Genomic DNA, 24,603 nt, shown 5'->3' with positions numbered 1-24,603 from the left:
TCATATCTTTTACCCATGTCTGGATGTATGAATTCATTAGAATTCTTGATGTAACTGCACTGATTACAGGTACGACATGCTTGTGTACCTTTCCTTTGTGATGTCAAGCCATCATGTCTATTATGGTCGTAGCATAATAACCTCTTCAAGGACTTAGTATTCTTATAACTAAATGAAGGTTTGTCTCCTACTATTCTCATAATATCTTCATCAAGTTGTAGAATATTCCAATGTTTTTTAATAGTGTCCACTATAGAAGAGTTCATAGGTTCATAGGTTCATAGGTTCGTACTAGGCTATCTGCCCTAGGGCATTTATAAGCCTAGCCAGAGTGTATGTGGCTTACACCACCCCTTAGGATGAGAATACTACACCATTTTAGGGTTTAGTTTACTATGCCTCTGTCTAGTAGTGACACAGAGATGACCCCCGGGGGAAACCTACGATGTTGGTATATGATATTTATTTTTATTTTATTTTATTTTATTTTACATTTGTTGACCGGGCTAGTCTAGCTGGATACATGTCCTTTTTCAGTAGAGGCCCGGGGAGAAAAGCTCCAACATAATGACATGACATCTATACAAACAACACGCAATGAGGAAGGATATTGCTAACCTTCTTTTACTATTACTAACCTGGTTACTACTAGTCCTAGCTGAGGACATAGTCCTATGTATATATGGTTTGTCCTTACCATCACGCTCTATGTTGAGTAGTCCACTAAGTTCTCTCTTATGATAGCCTCTATCTGTAAACTCATCTTCCATATTCTCAATAGCTTCTGTAAACACTAAATCCTCACTAGTAATTCTTGAAAAGCGTGCTGCTTGATTCTTAATAACACTCTTATACACATGTGGAGGATGCATGCTATCTCTGTGAAGTATATTATTTCTCCTACAAGGCTTACAAAAGACTTCAGTTGTAAGTCTCCCTTTATATTTTCTTATTAGCACATCTAAGAACTCAATTCTAGTCAGAGATGTAGTATTGGTCAATTCTAAAAATGTAGTGGTGCTATTGACATATGTAATAAACTCTTGTAGAGTGGCAAGATCCCCTCCCCAAATCAAAAACACATCATCCACAAATCTCATATAATATCTAATATATTTGGAGTAGATTTCATGTTCTAAAACATAAGTAGATACCCAATATGCTAAAACTAAATTAGCATATGAATTGGCACATGATGTGCCCATCGCTACACCTTTAACTTGAAGATAATAACTATTATGTGATGTAAAAACATTTTTGGAGAGGACCAAATCCAACAGCATGGTAATCATAATAACCTTGTTATTAGACATCCCTTTTTGTAATAAAAACAATCTCAAATATTCAATACCTACATCATTAGGTATACTCGTAAATAGAGCTGTTACATCAAGCGTAACCAGATAATCTGAGTCCTTTATCTCAGCAGTTTTGTTATGACAGGCTAAAGTCTCTAAAAAGTGTTGTGTATCACGAAGTATAAACATAGTTTCATCTACTATTGGCCTAAGTTGTTTCTCTAGGAATATAGAAATAGTCTCTGTGAGCCAACCTCTTCCTGAGACTATCGGTCTGAGTGGAGGGCTATTCAAATTCTTATGAATCTTCGGAAGACCTCTGAATATTGGAACTAAAGGTTTCTCAATTAAAAAATAATGATATAAATTCTCATCTATTATATAACATATCAACATATCATAAAGGTTAGCGTGCATTGTTTTAATGAGCTTATCTAAATCCACAGAATCAAGTTTAGCATAGGTACTAGAATCAGACAATAATTCAAGAATTTTGTTATCATAATAAATCTTGTCTAAAACTACTGTGGCTCCTCCCTTGTTGGCAGATCTAATGACAATATCTGTATTGTTCTTTAAAGTATTTAGAGATAATCTCTCTTCCTTCGTTAAATAAAAAAATTCAGGTTTGGTAATATTATTCTCAAAACATAGCAAAAAATCATTCATACAAGCTTTCTCAAAGCTATCTAATAAAGGATGTGAAGGTGGTATATACACAGAAGGTTTTTTAAAAACAATATTCATAGCATGAGTTTCATCATTCTTAAATTGTAGTGCTAAAGCAACATTCCTAGTAAACTGCTTAATATCAACAATAAGCTCACTGACATCCACACTCTGAGAGGGGATGAATGAAAGACCTCTATTCAAAACAGATAGCTCATGTTTCGTTAAAGTATATGTTGAAATATTAATTATTAAGTCCGCTGGATTGGTTTCAATAACTTGCGTTGAAACTCTAACTGACCTTCTGAAGTTTTCCGTTTCCTTCCTTTGTACTGAGGACTCCAATTGGGTTTGTTCTCCACTCAAAAAGGTAGTGGAAAATGGAGGTTATTAATGTCTTTCCCTGTGTCACAGGGATTATTTCCAACATGTCCCACCGTTCTTCTATGAACTACTTGTTCGTTGTTCCCTGAGTTGTCTTTAGATTGACGTATTATAGGCGAAAACAAAGGTGAGTGAGATAGCTGTTCCACGCTGCGCATTTCTGTTGCTGCTACAGTATCCAAACCGGAAGTGGAGGGAGGCAATAGGGTGGAGCGCTCGACTGTAGGATTGCTGATGGTATCACTGGTAACATCACTATACGACCGAGTGGATGCCCTTGGCCATTGGAAGACATTCCCATTAGAAAAATCTGAGCAGTCACGTTCAAGTGTCTTCTTTTTCAATAATAACAGCTTATTGTCTAAAGCTGTCATAGTTACAGTGATATCAGAGTGGAAGTTATTAAGTTGAGCATCAGTTAACGTAGATAAAAGTTGTTCTTCAAGCACTAGCGCCTCTTGTAGTAAGGTCTGCTCATTACGTTGATACTGCTCAATTAATAATCTCATATAGCTATAGCTGGTCTCTAAATTTAGCTGCTGCCACTTAGTCAGTAGATATGGAAAAGCTGAACAAAAAGTGGGCATTTTAAGAACATGAAGTCCTCTAGGGACTATTTTAAATCTCAGACAGGCTTCCATGTGTCTCTCCTGCCATTGAATATTCTTAATTTTGGTTAGAACATCTTCCAACTTACGCATTGTTTGTAAAGTCTCTATATGTATCACAGAGTCTTTCTGTTTGGAAAATGTCTGAGTAAGTTCTATATAAGAAAGTCTCAAGAGGGGATTTTCTTCCAAACTCAATAATTGTTTACAATCAAATTTCCTTCGTATTTCCATTACCTCAGTTGTTGCATTGGTTCCTTCTGTCATGTCCCTGTCATGTAAAAAATCCAACTATTAAAAAAAGTAAATAAACACGAATCAGGATGAAGTATCCTCTTTAAAAGCTTCTTAAAAACCCATTAATAAAGAATACTATACCTAGCTCTTCAGGGACCCCCTCACCAAGAGACTTCATACTCTAACCCACTCCCTTCTCTAGTCCACCCCCTATAGCCAGATTCGGTCAGTCTTGTGACTTACGTTCCCAATTCTAATTCATGGGATTAAAAAACACATTGAGAAACTTACTGATGAAATCCCTACTGATGCTCCCTCAGGTGCAGATGGGCTGTCACCATGGATCATCTCCTATGCAAGGATCACATATTTAATGTGCACCAAAACCTCTGCACTCTTTGTCTAACAAACAGTGTAATGCCTATTATACCGAAACATGTGATACTAAAGTCCATCCCCAGAACTTCAAAACTTCTCCTTCTTCTTCTTCTCTCTTTCAGCTCTTCCCATTAGGGTTCACCACAGCAGATCATCTGTTTCCATTTCTTCCTGTCCTGTGCATCTTGCTCTGTCACACCAACCACCTGCATGTCCTCTCTCACCACATCCATAAACCTTATCTTAGTCCTTCCTCTTTTCCTCTTACCTGGTAGCTCCTTCCTTAGCATCTTTTTCCAATATACCCAGCATCCCTCCTCAGCGGATGTCTAAACCAATGCAATCTCACCTCTCTAGCTTTGTCTCCAAACAGTCTAACCTGAGCTGACCCTCTACATATATACTGATTCCTAATTCTGTCCATCCTAGTCACACCCAGTGCAAATCTTAACATCTTTAACTCTGCCAGAACTTCAAAACTAGATTCTTTAAATGATTTCAGACCTACTACCTTCCTCAGTTAAAACTGGAGGCATAACTAGAGCAGGGCAAAGGGGAAAGTTGCCCTGAGTGCAAGGTGTTAGGGGGCGCAATTGGTAATTGCCAATGGCATGGTTTTACAGTACCAGCATATGAATGCTGCTACTATATTTGCAGTCATCATTGAAGGGCTTCTTATGTGGTGTTCTAAATTAGTAAGCCATTTGCACTTTTGTTTTTTTTTTTTGCTTGTTTGTTTGTTTGTTTTTTTAATTTGGCCCACTTTTTTTTTTTTTTTTTGGTCTTCTGTGTTGAGCTCAGGAGGGATAGGGAAACTACAGTGGGCACTAGATAAACTATCTATGGCTTTGGTTAAGATCCTCAAAAAATTAGTATACTCTCAATTACAAGAATACATCCAAAAGTGAATTCCAATCTGGTGAACAACATGGTTTCTGGGCAGAAAGAAAGACAATGAGCTCCTTATATACCATAACAGTTGACATCTTGCTCAACATGGATAAAGGCAACATAACAGGATCAATATATATTGAAAAAGCCAAAGTTTGTAGATCACTGTCTACTGCTTAAGCATCTCATCACAGAAGGAAAAAGTGATCAGAAATGTCTTTAGTTTACAGATTTCCTAAGCAACAGAAGTTTTAACTTTAAAAAAGTTACAAAGCATGATGGCAAGTTTAAAAGTAAATCCCAATGGGAGAACTGTAGCATCAACAAACTCTATAACAAAACAAGCCACCTGTGCATTTGCAAAAGATTATTGCTTCAATATAAAAGGGATTTGAAACTGATAAGTAAGTGCCTAAAGCTTACCATTAGAAAATTCTAGGCTGGCTATGAACATAGGGTTGCAACCAATTCAAATGACAGCAGGCCTTCTTCAGCAAATATTAGGAAGTTTGGAAGTAACCGACAATTTTGTGATGAAATTATTTCTAAAGGTGCTTCCTTCTCAGACCCAGAGCTGCCCTAGGTGAAATGGAGTTCTAAACAAAGGGCTCCACGCCATGCTCCCTCATCCTACTGGTCCTCTCCATACCACCGACAGAGCTCCTACCCACCCCATTTTCTTCCATCATACCCTCCTCACACCATCCAGATTACCTTTTTTCCTCATTTTTTATAAATTGTCTTACTGTTCAGCTTTTCCCTCCATCCTTTAAACATATCCTAACTGGACAAGACTAAAGTATAATAAGTGGGAAGAAAATAAATGAGCTATGCCTGGTATCTGGGACCCACTGGACCCCATGCACTGTTGGGATGTCATTTAGGACAAAAGCAATCACCATTGCTGCCTGGATGATAGCCCCTCTGGAGAGCCCTGACTACTGTTGGGAATACTCAGTGCGGAGAAACTTTTGAGCTCAAGACCAACAGGGGAGGCTCAATTCTCATCAGTCATGGAGGTTAACAACATACAGGAAAACTATATCAACAGTAGCATTACAGAAAGGCAATAAAATGTTCTGAAGTGTATTTTAAAACGTCTTCTAACTTTTTGATTCATTTCCCTTCCATCATTTGAACACATACTAACTGCAATAACTGTAGAGGGAATAAATGAGTGAAGCCATGGGTCTGGAGGCCATTAGGATTTCAGAAGCCATGGAGCTCTAAATGCTCTGAAGTCCAGTGGAGCTTTTTACAACAACTTGATCTAATGATGGCCTAAAAAAATCATAACTACAGAAAGGAATTCAGTTGTATTTGATGACATCTAAGTCAGATATTTTCGTCCTTATAAAGTCTCCCTTTATTTCCAAAAAATATAACCACTTTTTTGACTGTAATCTCCTTGGATGTTTGTAATAAAAATAACGACGCCCCCCAAATTGTTTTCATGTTTTTTTCTCACAAAGTAGACAGATACAGAAAGGAATTCCAAAGTGCTTCATATAAGTCCACATTAGTCCTACAAAGCTGCATCCACTGCCCATGATATTTGGCTGAATGCCAGGACACACACAAAAAAAGACATTGAAAAAATTACTGATGAAACCACTCATCCAACCCTGGCTACAGCATTTCTGCCAATAATCTCTAACTGATCTTTTTACACATGCTGTCCTATCCAGCTCTGTTCTAGGCTTCCACTTCTTGCTATCCCACCTGTTACATATGGAGAAAATTGTGCCTTGCATACAAAGCACTTCATGATAAAGGTTTGAGACTGCTGATGGATCTAAAGATCACAGGAAGCTATGTTCCCATATGTGATGGCATGGGAGAGAAACTGTGTTTAACATGTTATATTAAAATATACTGTATATCATGACTACACCCACCTTTCCATTTCTTTTCCATTGTCAGTCTCTCTGTCAATCACTCTGACTCTTTCACACTTCTTATCCCTGTCTCTTTCTCATTCATTCTCCCCTACTACTCCTCCAACTACCCCATATCCTTCATCCTCTACTGCCAATGCCCCTTCATCTTACCTATCTACTGTTATCTCATCTTCTCTACTATCAGACCTTCTACTCATGCTTTTCTTCATTATTTTTTGCTTATACCCTCCTCCTCCTCCTCTATCTTTGGTTCCTGCTCTAGTGACATCCTACCTCATTGCTCTTCTATCTTCAGCTATTACATGTTAACATGTCTTTGACTTATGTACAATAATATAACTTCTAAAGTAAATGATAAATATCTTTACTATTTTTCTCAAAACTACCTACAAAGCAATGCTTAAAATATTTAAATTTTATCGTTGATCATTATAAATATCTATTTTATGTGGAGCTTTCCTCCCCGGATCTCCACTGAAAAAGGGACTTGTGCCCAGTCTGACTTTCCTGGAAAACAAAAGACAATACATAAACGACTATATCTGCACTTTTTAATTTCTTAATTCAGACAGTAAAACATTTATGAGCTAAAATATTTTAAGCTTCTAGGAGCAAACAGCAATATGTGAAATCTTGTTAGTTAGTCATTTTGCTATTCTTCTGTTTGTGTGGGAAAGATCTAGGTCATGGGAAGTAAAGCATAAGATATATATATATATATATATATATATATATATATATATATATATATATATATAAAATTTATAATAGCATATAATATTTTCAACAAGAGAAATGTTTACAGGTAGTCCAACTGGAAGACATTGTTCTGTTCACATATATATATAAGTGCTGCCTGAAATTGCCTATCTAGTACTTTAGCACTTTACCAGTGTAAATGCTCAGTGATGTTTAAGTTAGAGTTAGCCAAATTATTTCACCAGGATTAGTTATTTATTTTGTCCTTTTAAGTATTATGTTTATTTCACTTTTTGTTTTCTTTTTACCTTTCAGTTTATTGTTACTTTTTAGCTGCAGATCAACAGTGGCAGAGTAACTGGTGGTGTGCTCCAAAGGCATATCTAGGGTGGTGACAGTACTATCTGGCAATGATGAAAGCAGTGATGAAATGGGGAGTTCTAGCAGCATTCCCTGGAAAATGTGTGTGTGTGTGTGTGTGTGTGTGTGTGTGTGTGTGTGTGTGTGTGTGTGTGTGTGTGTGTGTGTGTGTGTGTGTGTGTGTGTGTAGGTAGATTGTCTTTGAAAAATTCTTAAGAATTTGAGCTTAATGGTGGCAGGTATACTTTGGGGGATGACTGGAGGGGACAGTAAGCTCAAAAATTCTTAAGAATTTTTCAAAGACAATCTACCCCTTAGTAAGTGATGGTATAAGAAGTTTCAATGCCCCCTCGGACACACATAACACAGACTCTTATGCAGAGATGTACATCAATGCCCTGTATAATCACTTAAGCACTTGTATAGAATTGGCTGTACCTGACTGGATTAGAACCAGGTCTTGCCAAAAAAACAAGCCACCATGGTAACTGGTCTTATAATTACATCAGATGAGACTGATTTATGGTTTGATCTTACCAGGGAGGACATCACATGGGGGGGGGGTTCAATGCTCTCCCATGTTAGTGAGTACTATGTCAAGGACATCTGATCCTCTTATGGGTATGCTGACTAGCTGTTCCAGAGCATTTGCATTGACAAAGTCCAAGAACTTCTGATCGAGCATGTTTATGATCATGTATGTTTCCCAGTTGAAGGTAGGATAATTAAAATCACCCATGAGTAAGGTGTTTGGATGTATGGCAAGTGACTCCAGTAAGTCCAAGGTATGCAGTATGCTTTTCCTGTTTCATGGTGGGAGACCTATAACTAGCTATGATGTAGTAGGGGGCTTTGCCTATAGTTAATTGGACATAGAATAGCTCAAGAGAGTCATATTGTTTGACCAGTCGCGAGGTGTACTTATCCTTAATGAAGATGTATACACCTCCTCCTTTGGTTCTTCCATGCTCAGCTGTGGTCTGAACGTATGGAAGGCATTGTAGCCGTGCATGGCTGGGGTGCTTTCCACATATTTGAACCATCTCTCAGTGACTGCACAGACATCAACATCTTTCAAAATGAGGACTGCTTCCAGCATTAAGCAGCAGTAACTTGAGTTTATCTACAGAGGATTTTGTTATGTTGGGATGTTGGTTATTTTGACACTGCCTAACTAAAAAAGGCACAGTAGGTTTGGCTAATGCCTTTGCCAGTATCCGAAAGCCTAGAGAAAACATGTGCAGACCATCTCTGGCAAAGCACCATTCTTCCCAGGCTTACAGACATTGGATCCCCTTGGGCTGACACCAGAAACTAAGTCAATTATTAAAGTCAGTCATTTTTGTTTGTATTGTGGCATCATCCTTGGAGAAGGTAGGAAGTTCCATAAGGCTAGGTTTATACCTGCCTGTGACACATAATCTGAGAGCTTAGTCATGTCTCTCTTCAGATACTCAAGTGAGGTACGTCTCAAGTCATTCACCCTTACATGAACTATGACAGAGTCATACCGATACTTCTGGTTGAGTGACTTGAGTGCTTGAGTGACTTGATGGATCTTGGCAGCTGACAGGCAACTAACCGTAACCTGCTCCTTATCAAGTCTGGTAAGGGAAACATCCGTGTGTCTCACAATAGAGTCACCTATGACAAATACATCAGGTTTTGTGGTGTTACACCTTATGGGTTTATTTGTTGAGACACTGGTGTGTGTGTTATTATGTGTTGTCATTGTTTTTTGCATTGTTATGTGTGTAAGTGTTTTCTATTTGGGAGCCCTCTGATCTTTTGGTAAGTGAGTATCTTTGCATATGTGAGTTTATGTGTCATGTCCTTATTTAGTGTGGAAAGTGTGTGTGTGTGTGCTGACAATCTATTTGGCATTAGATTTGTCCTTATGTGAGAGTTTCTCCTCCAATTTCATAGTGTAACTACATCTCTCACATAAAGTGTTTGTTTCAGGAGTAAATGGTTGTCAGTATACATGAGAGAATTGCTACATTGCCTCAGGATGCCTATATCTACCAGGCTGGACAGAAAGATGATGGGAAACTGCCTGTCCATGATAGCAAGCTGCTACTATATGCTTTATTAGGGAAGGGAATGGGTTAATTTGACAGGAGTGTGCTGGTAGCCCCCGAGACTACAAGAGGGACCTATACTTTGTGTAGGCTAAGGTTGATCAATTATGCAGCGCTGTTCAGTGTGTAACTGGATTCTCCTCAAGCAGCAAAAAAGCTTGGAGGGGTTTCACTGACAGCTGTTCTAGGCTTTTGGATCTATACAGGGCAATGCTGACTGCATCTGAGTGAACAGCAGCACTACTCAAACAAGAGGCTTAAATAGGAGCAAAGAGACATAAGTTTTAAGCTAATTACCAATCGGAAAGCACACAATAACCCTTTCACCAGCAATTCCCAACTTAAACAAGTTAGATCAGCACACTTCTGCCACAAGGGTGCAGAAAAATACTTTCCTAACAGCCAGTTTGGAGCCCAAGTGTAACAAGACCACACAAACTACCTATAGCAGCCTACAACTAACAGATACAATGTAATACAGTGCAATTAACTACTTAAGCCAGCAGTAGACAGTACAGATTTTTTTTGCTAAAAAATGCAAAAATAACAGCAAATAGCTTAAGAAGCTGCTAAAGTACAGTCATAGTATATAAGAGTAGTGCAAAAAAAACTTAGTTTTGCCTTTTCAGTAGTGGATTGCTCCAGGTGAAAGCAAATTCTCAGCAATCAGTGGCAAAGTCACCAAACAATGAGCAGCTCTGAGTATCTATGCCAAAGCCCACACAAATGCAAAGCTTAAATACAAGCAAAGAGAAATAAGTTTTAAGCAAACTACCAGTAAGGAAAGCACACAATAAGCCTTCTACCAACAATCCCCAACTCAGGCAAGTTAGATCTGCACACGTCTGCCACAAGGGTACAGAAAAAACACCTTCTTAATGTAGAATAGTTGGTTTAGAGCCCAAGTGTAACAAGGCCACACAAACTACCTACAACTTTGACACCATCCTCCACTCTGGAATCATAGATAATCTTACTAAGCTGGGCATTAATCCCTACATCACTCAATGGGTTACCAACTGGCTTACTAACAGAACCCACACTGTAAAAGTAGCTGACTCCAAATCCAGCTCCAGACAAGTGACAAGTGGAGTACCTCAGGGTTCAGTCCCGGGACCTCTCTTGTTTGGCATCTACTTCTCTGATGTACAGGCCAACACTAAGGGACTCTGGCTAACAAAGTCTGCAGATGACTACAAACTGGGAGACATTATTGAATCCCCAAATGATGCGGATACTCTAAAAAAGGGCCTTACAGAAACAGATGCTTGGTGCCAGAGCCATGGGCTCAAGCTCAATGCCAAGAAATGTATAGTTATCCCCTTTGGGAAAAAACATGTACCCAAGAATTATCACATAGGTGGCATTACACTAAACACCGATAGTGTGATAAGAGACTTAGGGACACAGGTGGACAGTGGTCTCACCTTCAATAACCACATCGCCACAACAGTCAGGAAATCCTTCTATGTGGCATACCCAGGGGTGGCTCGTGCTATCGGACTGCAGGACTGCAGCCGTCCCACCTAGAAATAAAAGAAATAAAAAAATGTGAAACATAAAATTAAAAAATATATATTTTTTAACGAGTACCGGAACTGCCACGCATGTGCAGACACACTCAGACTGCCCCGCAGATGGCCAGGAATCTGTGTGAACTCTGACTGCCTGAGTCAGCAGTCCAGATACAGAGAAGGTATTTTCTGCCCTGCAGATGCCCAGGAATCTGTGCGGTAGACGACCACACAGAACAGAGGAGCTCCGGACTGCTTGATTCGCAGACAGGACCAATAAGGAGAGAGGTGAGCAGGGATTTGAGCGTAGGACCAATCAGGAGAGAGGTAAGTTGAGTTCTATGCTCTTGCAGGGAAGCATTAAGTCAAGCGCAGGTTTGCTGCTTCGAGACAATGGAGTTGGACCTTGTGTGGAGGTTTACTGCTTCGAGTGATTCCGGACCTTGTGTGTGGAGGTTTGCTGCTTCCGGACCCATTTACAGGTAATGGAGATGTGTGTGAAATGCCCCTGTTAACACACAGTGGTGGGTAAAATGCCACTGTTAACACATAGTGGTGGGTAGAGATACTCAGGCTTAAAGCCTGTACCTTAGATGCAGGTGGCAAGGACCCGAATTCCCTACCCACTACTATTTGTAAAAAGTTGCAGATTTTGCCTCATATTTGTTCTGTTCCTCATAAAATCTGTGGTTTCTGTATCTTCATTTTTCCTTGCAAAGGTTTGTGGTGCACTGGTAGCATTGTTGCCTCACAGCTACAGGTTCCCTGGTTTGATTCTTGGCTGGGTTGCCTTCTGTGTGGAGTCTGTATGTCCTCCCATCCCTTACAAAGATGTGTCTGGAGTGTTTCTCCCTTCTCTGCTGAAAATTGGCTTTGTTTTGTTCCAAGTCAGACTAGTTTCCTGGTTAACAAATGTTTAAAAATAACAGGCATTTGAATTTCAGACTTCATATTCTTCAGAAAGTACATGGTAAAACAAAACCTTTTATTCTAGCAATTGTCTAAGTTTATAACATGGATATTTTAAATTTGCCCATATTTTTGGGACTCTATTCCCCCATTATTGGCCTTGTCCAGGTGCTAAGGTTGAGAGCTATGGAGAGAACTGAATTCACTGAATATGTTTGGCAGCTGTATTCCCACATTATTGGCTTTTTTTCAGGTGTTTTTGCTAAAAGGTTGACAGCTATGGTGAGAACTGAATTCACTAAATGGTAGCCATTTAAGTTTGTCTTCCTCTCTTTCAGCTGATTTGCTATAGTGGTATGTTTCTCTGACTGTTTTGCAAAGGGTCTCCTGGGTTCAAGACATGGCAGTGAAATGTGTGGTGGTAACACAGCATTTTATTCTAGCAACTTTCCAACATTATACAAGCAATGTTTAAAATGTGCCCCTGGTTTTTGGCCTTTTGTCCCCCCTTCAATAAATTTTGTCTTTTTCCAGATTTCTTGTGCTGCAAAGTTTAGAGATACAGCTGAGTGTCGAGTAGATTTTACAAGGAGCTGAGAGCTGCAGGGGAACAAAAGTTTATTGCTGCTAATGGCAAGTCTGCTTGCATTGTTAATAGTACAACAGGTAGTGTACTTGCTTTTGATGCACAGGGCTGTGGGTTCTACTCCCACAGTAGGTAGATGCATTGCTGATACTGTACTGTGTTGTAAAGGGGGTGGATGCTGCAGTCCTTTTTGGCAAAGATACCTAGTAACTATGAACCTGTTATCAGTTTGCTATCCATTCCCTATTGCGGTATTACTAGCTTATCATATTTTTAATGCATGTAACACAGGCAATTTATTCTTCAAGGGCAACAGGCACTTTATTTGTAGATGAAACAATGACATATAAAGTTGTTTGCTAGCAGCAACCTCTTAATTAGTTACAGATTTCTTTAATGTGGATTTTACTACTGCATATTTACTGATACTAGTGGACTATGGAAGGTTGATTAGACTTTTTATGATGGAAATGTTCTGAATTGGGCAGTTTTGTCATTGGTGCATGCATTTTGTTTCATTGTTTACTGGAAAAATGTTCAAAACAATAAATTTAAAATGCCCTCTAACAACTGTACTGTATTGTACAATGAATATAATGTAATACAGTCAGGAAGGCGTATCAAAGAGCATGTGTATGTTTCGTGTTCAAGGGGCCTATGATTTTGAAAACAGCCCAGAGTTAATCTTTATCTGCCACTGGCAAAATGTATTTTCTTTTAATGTGGGTTTCAATGCTGTTTCAATGCATGTGAGTTTCAAGGGCAGAAAAGTTTTAATGCTAAGTCTATTTTCATTGTGAGACTGCATTGCTTTGTTTAAAATATATCTATTAGGGTTTGTGCTGTAAAATGCAAAATAAAACTTTCAAATGAAATCTAAATCATTGCAGAAGTAAAGCAGTATGCACATTACAGTGTTTATGGTAAACGGGGCAAAATAACCAAGGAATGGGACATTGGAATGGCTGCAGGGGGGAGGCTCCATTCGACCATGATTTTGTGTGGGGGGGGGGTAGCAAACTCAGATAGCCCTGGTAGTTGTCCATATTTTTGCAGAATGAATAGATATTTGCTTCTTATTTTTGGTTTGTTCCTCATAAAATTTGTGGTTTTCTAGCAAATCATTTAGGAATGAAGTCACTAAATGACAGACATTGGGTTTCAGACGTCATAACATTCAGAAAAATGCATCCTAATGCAAGACCTGTTATTCTATCAACTATCTTAAGTTTATACAAGAGCAATTTTTAGTAGTGTTTGTATGTTCCCCCAATATATTTGGCCTTGTCCAGATTTCCTGCATTAAGAGGTTGAGAGGTACGTGTAAATCGCTTTGTAGAATTAGGAATATCCTAACCTCTCAACTGTCCCCAATTATGGCTCAAAATGTAGCTCTACCCTAATAATCCCTCCTCAAAATGGCAATTTTGGAAGAAAACATGGAGGGTTTACAATTATATATAACTGTAATGATCAGCGTTATAGATTACTTTTATTTCAGAAATGCATGTAGATGCTCTTATTTTGTTAGCTGCTCAAGTTAACAGTGTTAATATTAAAAAGGTGTCCCTTTTTTGACAGGTTCCCAGCTGTACTGTGTGGCAACTTTATATTTTTGCATCACATTTTTGGTCTGTTTTTCATAAAATTGTGGTTTTCTGGCAAATTAGTGGTAAATCATTAAAGACTGAAGTTAGAAAATAATGGCAGACATTTGAGTTTCAGATTGCATACCCTTCAGAAAATTCATACTAATGCAAGACCTACTACTGTTCTATTATCTAAGATAATAAGAGCAATATTTAAAAATTGTCCTTATTTTTGGGCCTGTGTCCCACTTCTAGTTCTATGTATGGCTTTGTCCAGATGTCTTGCTCTGAAGTTGAGAGGTATGAGTGTCAGAGCCATCACTTTCAGCCAGAGACATTTCAAATTGCAACATACTTGTTGCACCCCACTCCCCATTGTAGTGGCTTTGGATGTGTCCAAGGAAGGCAAGGAGCAGTTATGCAGTGTAAGTGTGCAGAGTATTCCCTCCATCCAAGGTAGACTGCAAGTATGACTGTGGCTTTTCATCTGTCCTTGATTTTGCAGAATGTTCTGGTTTTCTGTCAGATTTTTATACTGTTGATTTATGCTTCTTATTATTCAGGAAATGCATGCTGTCACAGTGCCCTGTTGCTCTGTTTAAGTAGCAATGATTTAATGACCATCAGGTAAGCTTGTTGGAGATTGTAAGATGCAAGTAAGCTTTAATAAGCATACTGTTAAAGAATTACCAGCATTGAAAGCCTTTTTGTTGTTGCCATGCAGAGAATATTTACATAACTAGATAGTGTATAAGCCTTGGGTATTGAAATGCATATGACAGTATTTGTAATAAAAGGACAGGATTACAGTATTTTCATAAGCTCATTACATTTATTGGAGACTTGCAGTCATCTTTTGTTGGAGATTTGCAGTCATCTTTGCAGGCTTACCCATAAACTAAACAGAATGCCAATCTATCATGTGTGGTCCATAACTTGTGCAGGAATCCTTTAAGCAATTTATCTTGAGCTTGTTTCATGTTTGCTGTTCATTTATTACTTTGATCATGTCTTCCCCATGAAACAAGTAGATAGTTGTGTCAGGCAGCAGGTCTTTTTTGGATAAGAAACATTTTTACAAGTAGGGGTATCACAGAGATTGCTACTTTCAGTATGTTACTTGGTAATTTTATAAAGCTGAATATAAATTATAATTAGAACTGCAGTGCAAGGAGTAGTGGTTTGAGTTGAGTGCTGCTTGTTTTTTTATACTTGATTTTGACTGGCATTCCAGTAATGTATTTAAAAAGTAATTTATTTTTTCATATCTCACAACCTGTTTCCATCTGGATATTAAGTAAGTTGTCATGTAGCCAATGCATCGAAATATTTTTTTCTTCTACACTTCATTTTGTCTTGATTGGACTCTCATAATGACTGTTTGGCACCCAGGGCAGCGTATTTAATTAAAGTTCCATCTGTAGTGGTTTTGAGCATAGCCCCACCCCTTTCTAATTGGCCACACCCCTTCCCATTGGCACCACCCATTCAGCTGTCTCCTGCAGCCTTCCTTTAATTTGAAGTCACCAGCCGCCACTGGGCACACCTCATCACTAAGGGCTTTTCATCCAAAAAAAAGGAGGTCATTGTCCTACTGTACTCATCCCTCATTAGACCCATTTTAGAATACAACGCCTCATTTGGTATGTACCTCTCAAGACATCTGCAACAACAGGAAAGGCCGCAGAAATACCTCACTAAAAGAATCACAGACCTAAACAAGATGCCCTATGCTGACCGCCTTAAAAAACTCCAACTATACTCTGTCGCATATTGTCTACTCTGAGGCGATCTCTGCTTAACATACAAGGCCATGTCAAAATCAGAGCTGTTGGACATGCTACACTTAGAACCACACGCTCCAGGGATCTAAATCTTGTCATCACAATAAACAAAACATGCTAGAGGGATAGGTTCCTGACCCAGAGACTCCCCAGACTCTGGAATAGACTGCCCATACATGTCAAGCAGAGTGCCTCTTTGGCCCTCTTCAAAAGGAACCTTGATGACTGGATGGGAGAAAAGAAATTCATCCTGGGGATCACATCAGTCACCCTGCTAGACAGGGGTCCAGGGAAGTAAATAGTGTGGGAAGAAATAGCCAGGGAATTGTTATAGCTAGGCTTGTATAGGCCCTAGGGCCAATAGCCTAGTACCAACCTATGAACCTATGAACAGCCCTACAACTAACAGATACAATGTAATACAGTGCAATTAACTGCTTAAAGCAGCAGCAGACAGTATATTTTTTAATGCAGGCTTAAAATATTTTCAGCAAAAGACAAAGGCCCAGAAATTCACTGTGTATTTAATTATCACTCAAGAGACAATTAACCAATGAAAAATATGTGAAATATGCAGCCTAGATAATTTAGGTGTCTATCTCTTGCATAGAGCAAAGACACCAAGCAGATTTCTTAAAACAGAAAACAAAATGGAGCAGATAAAACAGAAAACACCTCTGTCAGTCACAGACAAAAAATATAGCTTTTCTTTCCTCATCCAGCAGAGAATCACCAGCAGTGCTTTACTATATGCAGGCTTGAAATCTTTTTAGTAAAAGTTTTGAAGGTGGTGAGTTATAAATCTGTCCCTCCACTATTTTGCATTTATCTGTTTTTGAATACTTAGATCCTAAGTTCTAGTACTGGTAGAGCCATTGGATGTGTGGAAATCCAGAAGGTCCAATATAATTAGTTCTCTTATGGAAAATGAGACAGACATCTCCCCTCAAAGGGTCACTGAATAAATAGATAGATCTCCCAACCTCTCTTGATAGCTAGAGGCTTTAGGCATGTGATCTTTTTGGTGAGGAACCTTTGAGGTCTTTCTAATTGTTTGATATATGTAATGAGATATATCATGAAGGGGATATGGTACTCAGTAAGTGGTTCAATTAATGCTGAGTTTACCTCTTTAGACCTTAAAGACATTCTTTTTGCAATTAGCTGTACTAAATAAAAGGGTTCCTGGCAAACATTCTCACATGATGTTTAAAAGAAGGAATTATCAACCCAAGTTCCTTGGTTACTGACTAAGTTTTCATTTTGCAATGATGTGTTATCTATACAGTATGATGAGGGCAGGAGTCTGCCTGCTAAAACTGACAATACTATTTTTTAGCATTTAAGTTTCAGCCCATTTTAGCACACCAAAAGTTTACCAGAGAGAGAGTTCATGCTGGAAGGTTTGGGTGTCGGTGAGTAACATGACAACAACCCCCAATTTGCAATCTTCATGCAAACTTTGTTAGCCAGAGGTCTTGGCTTTTTGCTTAGAGATCTGAGAAGTAAAGTCCAAAGAGGAGAGGCCCCAGAACTAAGCCCTGAGGGACACTGCTGGTCACTTTCATACATTCTGATGAGGTTCCTGCAACTCACACTGAGTGGATTATGTCTTTCATCTAGTATGTTGTCCGTCTTACCAAACAGGGGTTGATTTTAACTAATATAGCCACTGTATAATGCCAGTATGTGAATGGTGTTGCAGGTCTTGGCCAGGTCAAGATACCCCCCCCCCCATCTACAGACTCTGTAGTCCTTTTGAAGAAATGTATCAGATTCTGTATACAGGATCTACACATAAAGAAAAGGCTAAACTGTTGAGGTCAAGTTAAATAAGATTCTTGATATTATAATTTATGAAGTCATTTACAGTATATTTCATGGCTTTGTAGATTAGGCTTTTAAGACTAATAGGTCTGTAACTCCCTGACATGGTTATAAGGAAACTCTTACAGAAGAGCATCCAAATGCAATGCACCAGTCATCAGGGACTAAACCAGAAGCTAAACATTAGTTAAAGAGTTTATGAAGTGGGTCTGTAAGGGTATGTTTAACACAGTTAATTAAGTAACCATGTATATTGTCAGTTTCCATAGAGGAAGTATTTTTGGTCTTGGTCAGCAAATGATCTTTAAAAATAATTGGGGGAGTAAGGGTTTTAGGTATTTTAGGGCTAAAGACAGAAGTCTTGGGGATGACGTTAGCACTGAATTTGTTTTTAAGGATGTTGGCAATGTCTATTGGGTCAGAATAGTAGGTGTAATTTTGATTAAGCTCATAGCAATACAGGGTATTGTTTATTAGTTTTGTAAAATAGCCAGAGAAGGATTTATAATTATCCTTGGATTCAGAGACCAGCCTAAGTTCATTGGCTCCCTTAGTGGACCAGAGTTTTCATTTTTTTTCCTTTAAAATGATAAGTTCCATGAGAAAAATGTTTTTTGACCTGATATTTAATTTAAGGAGATTCTTTCTTTTTATATAATTTATTTATACTAGACCATCAGTGTGGTTTATGTTTGAATTTCCCATGATTCTTTGTTCTGGCAGGGACTGCTAGCTCTACACATTTTTAAATGGGCATAAAATTCCTTAGTGAAGCTTGCTGCTTTAGCAAGTTCGGGGTGGTGCAGTCAAAAGACAGTTTTGATATTTCATCATAGAGGAGGTTGGGGCTGGCACATTTATGATCTTTAAATTCAGTGGGATTTGTTGTAAGGGCTTTAGGGAGTTTTAAGGAGAAGTTCAAAAGTTTGTGGTCAGACTTCATTGGGGAAGGAGATACCAGAAGAGTAGTTTGTAAAAAAAAAAAAAAAGATTAAGAATGTTGTGTCCTCTAGTAGTATGTTTAACAACTGCTCAAGGTAGCTTTTGTTTATTAAGTCTAGGAATTTTTGTACATAACCTACATTGGGGAGTAAGTGTCCCAGCTTGTTGAAGGATAGTTAAAGTCACTCAAAATAATGCAATTTTCATTAAAAGGGAGATACGTTTGAATAGTAAAGAATCCTGCGTGGTCATCAGGGTACAAATAATATCCTCTGTAACAAGCTATTAGTCAATAATTAATCGTATCTCTTTCCTTGTTGCCATACTGGCTACTGAGGATCAATCTCTGCCTCAGGTACAGAGCCTCAACAGACCCTGTCTTGTGAGACCTACTGCACATTCACAAGTGCAACGGAGGCATAAACACCTGCTTAAGAGATCTGAATTTATTTTCAACATGTTGGAAGGATTAATATTTATTACAAAGATTACAACTTCTATGGAATTGTCGTTCTCTCCATAGACAGCAAAGTACTTCTCTTACACTATTCAGATGTAATCTGAATGAATGAATGAATGAATGAATGAATGAATGAATGAATGACCACAAATTTACCCCTGGTTTAGCAACCTTGCCCCTTGTAGATAAGGACAAATGTAAATGTTCTGCTTGTTTGTGGTTATTTCACATATATAGGCTAAAAACTTCATGGGACTACTTTTCTAAAGATCCTCACAAATCATTATCCTAGTAAATATCTATGAACCTATCTACAGTGGTCTGTAGTCCAATGAGTTCAGTCTGTGGGTCCCCAGGGATCTATTCCACCACAGCTGCCATCAGATCTGAAAATATGAAAAGCTCACAACACAAGCACAGAGGGGAGTGCTGTCTTTATATTTAAACCAAGTCTCATTAGCTGCCCAGACATGGATGCTTTCCAAATGCAGAACTGCCTCAAGATTAAGCAATTTATTTCTTTATACTTCTGGCACTGAGGAGAAATTAGAGACCAGTTGGCATAATGGTTAAGGTCTTTGCCTCCCATACACAAGCTGCAATATTCAATCCTAACCTCCGGCCAATGCCTGTTTGGAATTTGCATATTCTCTCTTTGTCTCTGTGGGGTTCCTCCCACCACTGAAAAGCATGCTGAGTGATTCCATCTCAAACTCACTAAACAATAGAGCTGTGGGCAGCAGCACAGACTCTAAATGGTACCCCACAGGGGGAAGAGTTATACATAACAACCACTTTGGGCATCGACTGTGGTGCACAGTATCCTCAAGATAGGAAAACACAGATTATAACCTGCATGCCATGGCAGGGTGAGCCACTCAATGGTGTAAAATATGTCTCTAGGTGATTTGATCATGTTGACTAATGTCACTAAATGGGCAGGGGTATTTGCTGTTGATAACCCAACCCACGCCACTGACCCATACTAATGGGAGGAGGGGTGTGTGTTCCCCTAAGGACCAGTGTGTGCCCACCATAAAGCCCAGCAGCCCTGAGTCAGTAGTTACTGACCTGCTGGTGTCCAGTTGCCCAGCCTGGGTTACCTGGGATAGCTCTGATGAGCGAAAGCCTGACGTAAAACCAATCAACCTGCCAAACATGAACTAAGAATTGCTACACTCAGTGTAGGTTCAGTGACAGGATGCAGCTTGAAAGTGGATGACACAATGGTACAGAGGAGACTGGACATCTTATATATACAACAGACAAGATGGAAGGGCAGTGCAGCAAAGCAAATTGGCTTGGGATCCAATGTCTACTACTCAGGAGAAGGAGGCTAGAAATGGTGTGGGAATTGTGGTGAGAGAGAGGCTTCTGAAGGTAGTGAAGGATGTCATCAGAATTAGTGACAGAGTCATGGCAATCAGACTCCAGTGTAAAGACTAGGTAATATTTATAATCTCAGCCTATGCCTCACAGCAGGGTTGTGATAGTGAGGAAAAGAGTGCATTCATAAAGCAGTTGCAGGACCTACAAGATAAAGCAGGACAACATGAGTTGGTGTTGATAATGGGTGACTTGAATGCATATATCTGGACAGACAGAACAGGATATGAGGACTATCTGGGTCCAGATGGGTGGGGCAACAGGAATAAAGAAGGAGACTTAATGTCCGGCAAATGGCTTGACAGTAGTCAATGCATGGCTCAGAAAGAGACACACAAGATCACACATAAGACTGGCCAACATGCAACTCAGGTAAGCTTCCTCCTAGTAAGGAAAGGGCATTGGGATAAAATCATTGATTGCAAAGTTATCCCCAGTGAAACTATCATCCCACAGCATAGATCACTGATTGCCACAATCAGCTGCAAGCTACGGTCAGAGAATGATCTAAGGTCAACAGAGACCAGGCTGAAGACCTGGAAGTTGAGTGGAGAGAAAGTACAACAGTTCAAGGGGTTACTCAGGGCTCTAGCACCCCAAGAAGAAGAGGAAATAGGTGGACTTGAAGAAGAATGGGAGCGCCTCAAAACAGCATGTGTGAGGACTACAGAACAAATATGTGGCTCAGACACATAAGAAAAGATGGTAGTATTTAGTCCGGGTCTAAATAAGCCACCCAATTTTATTATCCACATGTTTTCCATTTGATTAAGTTTCTGATGCCATCCAGCTTTGAAACCCCCTGTGTAATGTTATCCTATCTATAATTACAAATTTGAAAACTGCAGATGGATGCTCTATGGTATGTTTAAAGAGGGCATTAGCAACGCGTTTAAAAGATGACTAAATACTTTGGAATAGCTTATACTTTATGATTATACCAATGTTTGTTTCATGAACATTAATACAGGATATATCTCAGTGGATATTTTCTACATGCACTATAAGGTTTTCCATATATAATATTAAGTCATATTTATTATGATTTATTGAAATAAATACATTTAAATATAGGATACATTTTAGTGGATATTTTCCATATGTACTATAAGGTTTTCCTTATATAATACTAAGTCATACTTATCATGATTTATTGAAACAACAACTGAGATATGTTGGGAAGGATATTATTCTTTTCCTTATTTATTATTTATATGTATTATACTGTTATATATTTTGTCTGTCTCAGAGTTGTTGTTTTTTCTTTATATATATTTTTTGTATCTCAAAATGGTATGTGTCCTCTAAATTATGGTGCATGCCCCTTTAAATGGGTACTATAAATATGGTACTTATGTGGTGGTGAGTTCTTTAACTGTTTCAACATGTAGTATTGATAAAGGCTTTATGATAGCCGAAACCGGTTTGCTTTTATAGTGGTGTATTGCCATTATATGCAGTATGTTTGTTAAATAAACATATTTCTGTCTATGAGCGATTCTTACGTGCTAGCTCGTTCTTTTGGATTTAAACTGTTCGATGCCCCTGTTCAGCATGATGTTTTATTTGGATCCAAGGCTGAGGAGGTTATTAAAAAGATGGAAAAAAAAGCAAAATCTATGCAGACTGTTAAAGATTTCTTACAGGTTCAGCCTCCTAGATTTTCTAGAAATTGGCCCTCCAAAAATTGGTCTTTTCCCACGTCTGACAGGCCTCAAAGGGGAAGATATAGACGCTCCAGAGGTCGGGCGCAGGCTAAGGCCTCTTACAGGTCCAGACAGTGGACTGCTTCTTCACCTAGGAGGGGAGAAGATAGACCTCAATCACAAAGGAAGCAGACCCAATGACTCTCTTGGTTGGGCTACAGGTCCTCCTTGCCTGGAAACCCCTCTCGGAGGAAAACTTTCTCTTTTCTACCAAAATTGGACTCATATTACCCAGGACAAATGGGTTTTAGATGTGATTTTAAGAGGCTACAAATTCCACTTTCATACTTTGCCAAGGTCTTCCGGTTGGCCAGATCTGCCAAAACATCAATGGTCAGAGGCCTTAAATCAAGTGGACGCTTTATTGGCCATGAGAGCCATAGAACCTGTTCCACTTCCAGAGATGGGAAAAGGTTTTTACTCAAGACTATTTCTGGTCCCAAGAAAACAAAACTCATGGAGACCTATTCTGGACCTCTCAGTATTAAATACCTTTCTGGAGATTCCAAAATTCAAGATGCTTACTCTGCAACAACTTCTTCCCATGCTCTCCCAGGATGCTTGGATGGTGACATTGGACTTGAAGGAAGCCTACTTACACATTCCCATCAGATAGGAACACAGAAAATACCTCAGATTCAAGGCAGGCTCGAGATACTTTCAATTCTCTGTACTGCCCTTTGGCTTATCTACTGCGCCCACAGTCTTTACCAAGTGTCTGGCTCCAGTAGTAGCTTACTGCAGAATCTAAGGGATTCAAATTTACCCCTATCTGGACGACTGCCTTATTCAGGCGGACAGCAAGGATCTTTTACTTCAACATCTGCAGTTTGTTCAGCGTCTTCTCCTACTACTGGGATTTTCAGTGAACATAAAAAAGTCACATTTGATCCCCTCTCAACAAATGATCTTCTTGGGAGCTCTTCTAAACACAAGCTTGCAAAGAGCCTTCCTTACTCCAGAAAAACAAGTACAACTGGCATCAATTTTCAAGACCTTGGCTACTTTAACTCAGCTCACTGTAAGGAAATTCCTGCAGGCATTGGGCTACATGGCTTCTTGCATCCGGCAAGGCTTCATATGAGAAAACTTCAATGGTACCTAAAGAGTGTATGGTCACAGCATCACCACAGTCTGGATACAATGATACCTCTGATTCCCTGCCTCCAAAAAATGTTCCTTTGGTGATCCAGGACTTGTGCTTTAAACGAAGGGAATCCCTTTCGTCTGCCTCCTCCTTCTCAGATCATAACCACAGACGCTTCGGATTATGCTTGGGGAACTCATTTTCTAGACAATTGCCAGCAGGGCTCTTGGACAAAGAAGCAACTTCCCTGGCACATCAACTTGAAGGAAATGTTGGCAGTCCAAAATGCTCTTCTAGCCTTCCAGAATCTTTTGCAACCAGGACATCTCCTGATTCGGATAGACAATACCACAGTCATGTGGTACATAAACAAGCAAGGGGGCTCTCACTCTTACCCCCTTTGCAGACTAGCCATGAGTCTATGGGACACGGCTCTAACTCTGAATCTGCATCTTCAAGCTCAATTCATTCCAGGAAAACAGAATCTCTTAGCAGACAGCTTAAGCAGAAATCTTTTGGATCCTCACGAATGCATGCTGGACCCCAACTTATTCAACAGGATTACGGCAGTTTGGGGTTGTCCTCGGATAGATCTGTTTGCATCCCATCTCAATCATCAGTTGCCTCTCTTTTGCACCAGGTCCTTCTACAAAACAGCTTGGAAAGTGGATGCCCTGTCTTTCAGCTGGAGGAATCTTTCGGGATATGCTTTCCCTCCTCTTCCTCTTCTGCCTCGGGTGTTACTGAAAATAAAACAGGACAAACCCAGGATAATCATTCTGATAGCTCCAAATTGGCCTCGGCAGTTTTGGTATCCAACTTTAAGACACCTGTTCTTGGAACCTCCATGGATTCTGCCTCTGTCTCCTTTGCTTCTGTCCCAGCATCAAGGTCAGATGCTACACTCTCATATCAAGACTCTATGCCTGGCAGCTTGGCTCTTCAAGGGCCTTTGATTCCTTCTGCTCTTCCCAAACAAGTTTTGGATGTTCTCTTAGAAGCTAGGCGGCCTAGCACTAGAAAATCTTATGCTTCTAAATGGAAAAGATTTTGTATTTGGATGTGGGATCGAGGTTCTGATCCTTTTTTCCCTGATATTTCCTCCATTTTACTTTACCTCTCAGACCTTTTGCTTAAAGGCCTCTCCTTTTCTTCCATCAAAATCCATGCTTCTGCTATCTCGGCTCATTTCAGCACTGATCCTCCCATCTTTTTTCACCAGCTGGTGAGACAATTCTTGAGAGGGGCTAAGAATTTAAGACTACCCAGGACTCCTCCTGTTCCTGCTTGGGATCTTAATTATGTTT

This window comes from Protopterus annectens, chromosome 5.part0 (genome assembly GCF_019279795.1).
Source record: "Protopterus annectens isolate FY-2018-M chromosome 5.part0, PAN1.0, whole genome shotgun sequence".
NCBI lineage: Eukaryota > Metazoa > Chordata > Ceratodontiformes > Protopteridae > Protopterus > Protopterus annectens.
The sequence above is the reverse complement of the archived record's forward strand: the minus strand, read 5'-3'. Positions refer to the sequence as shown.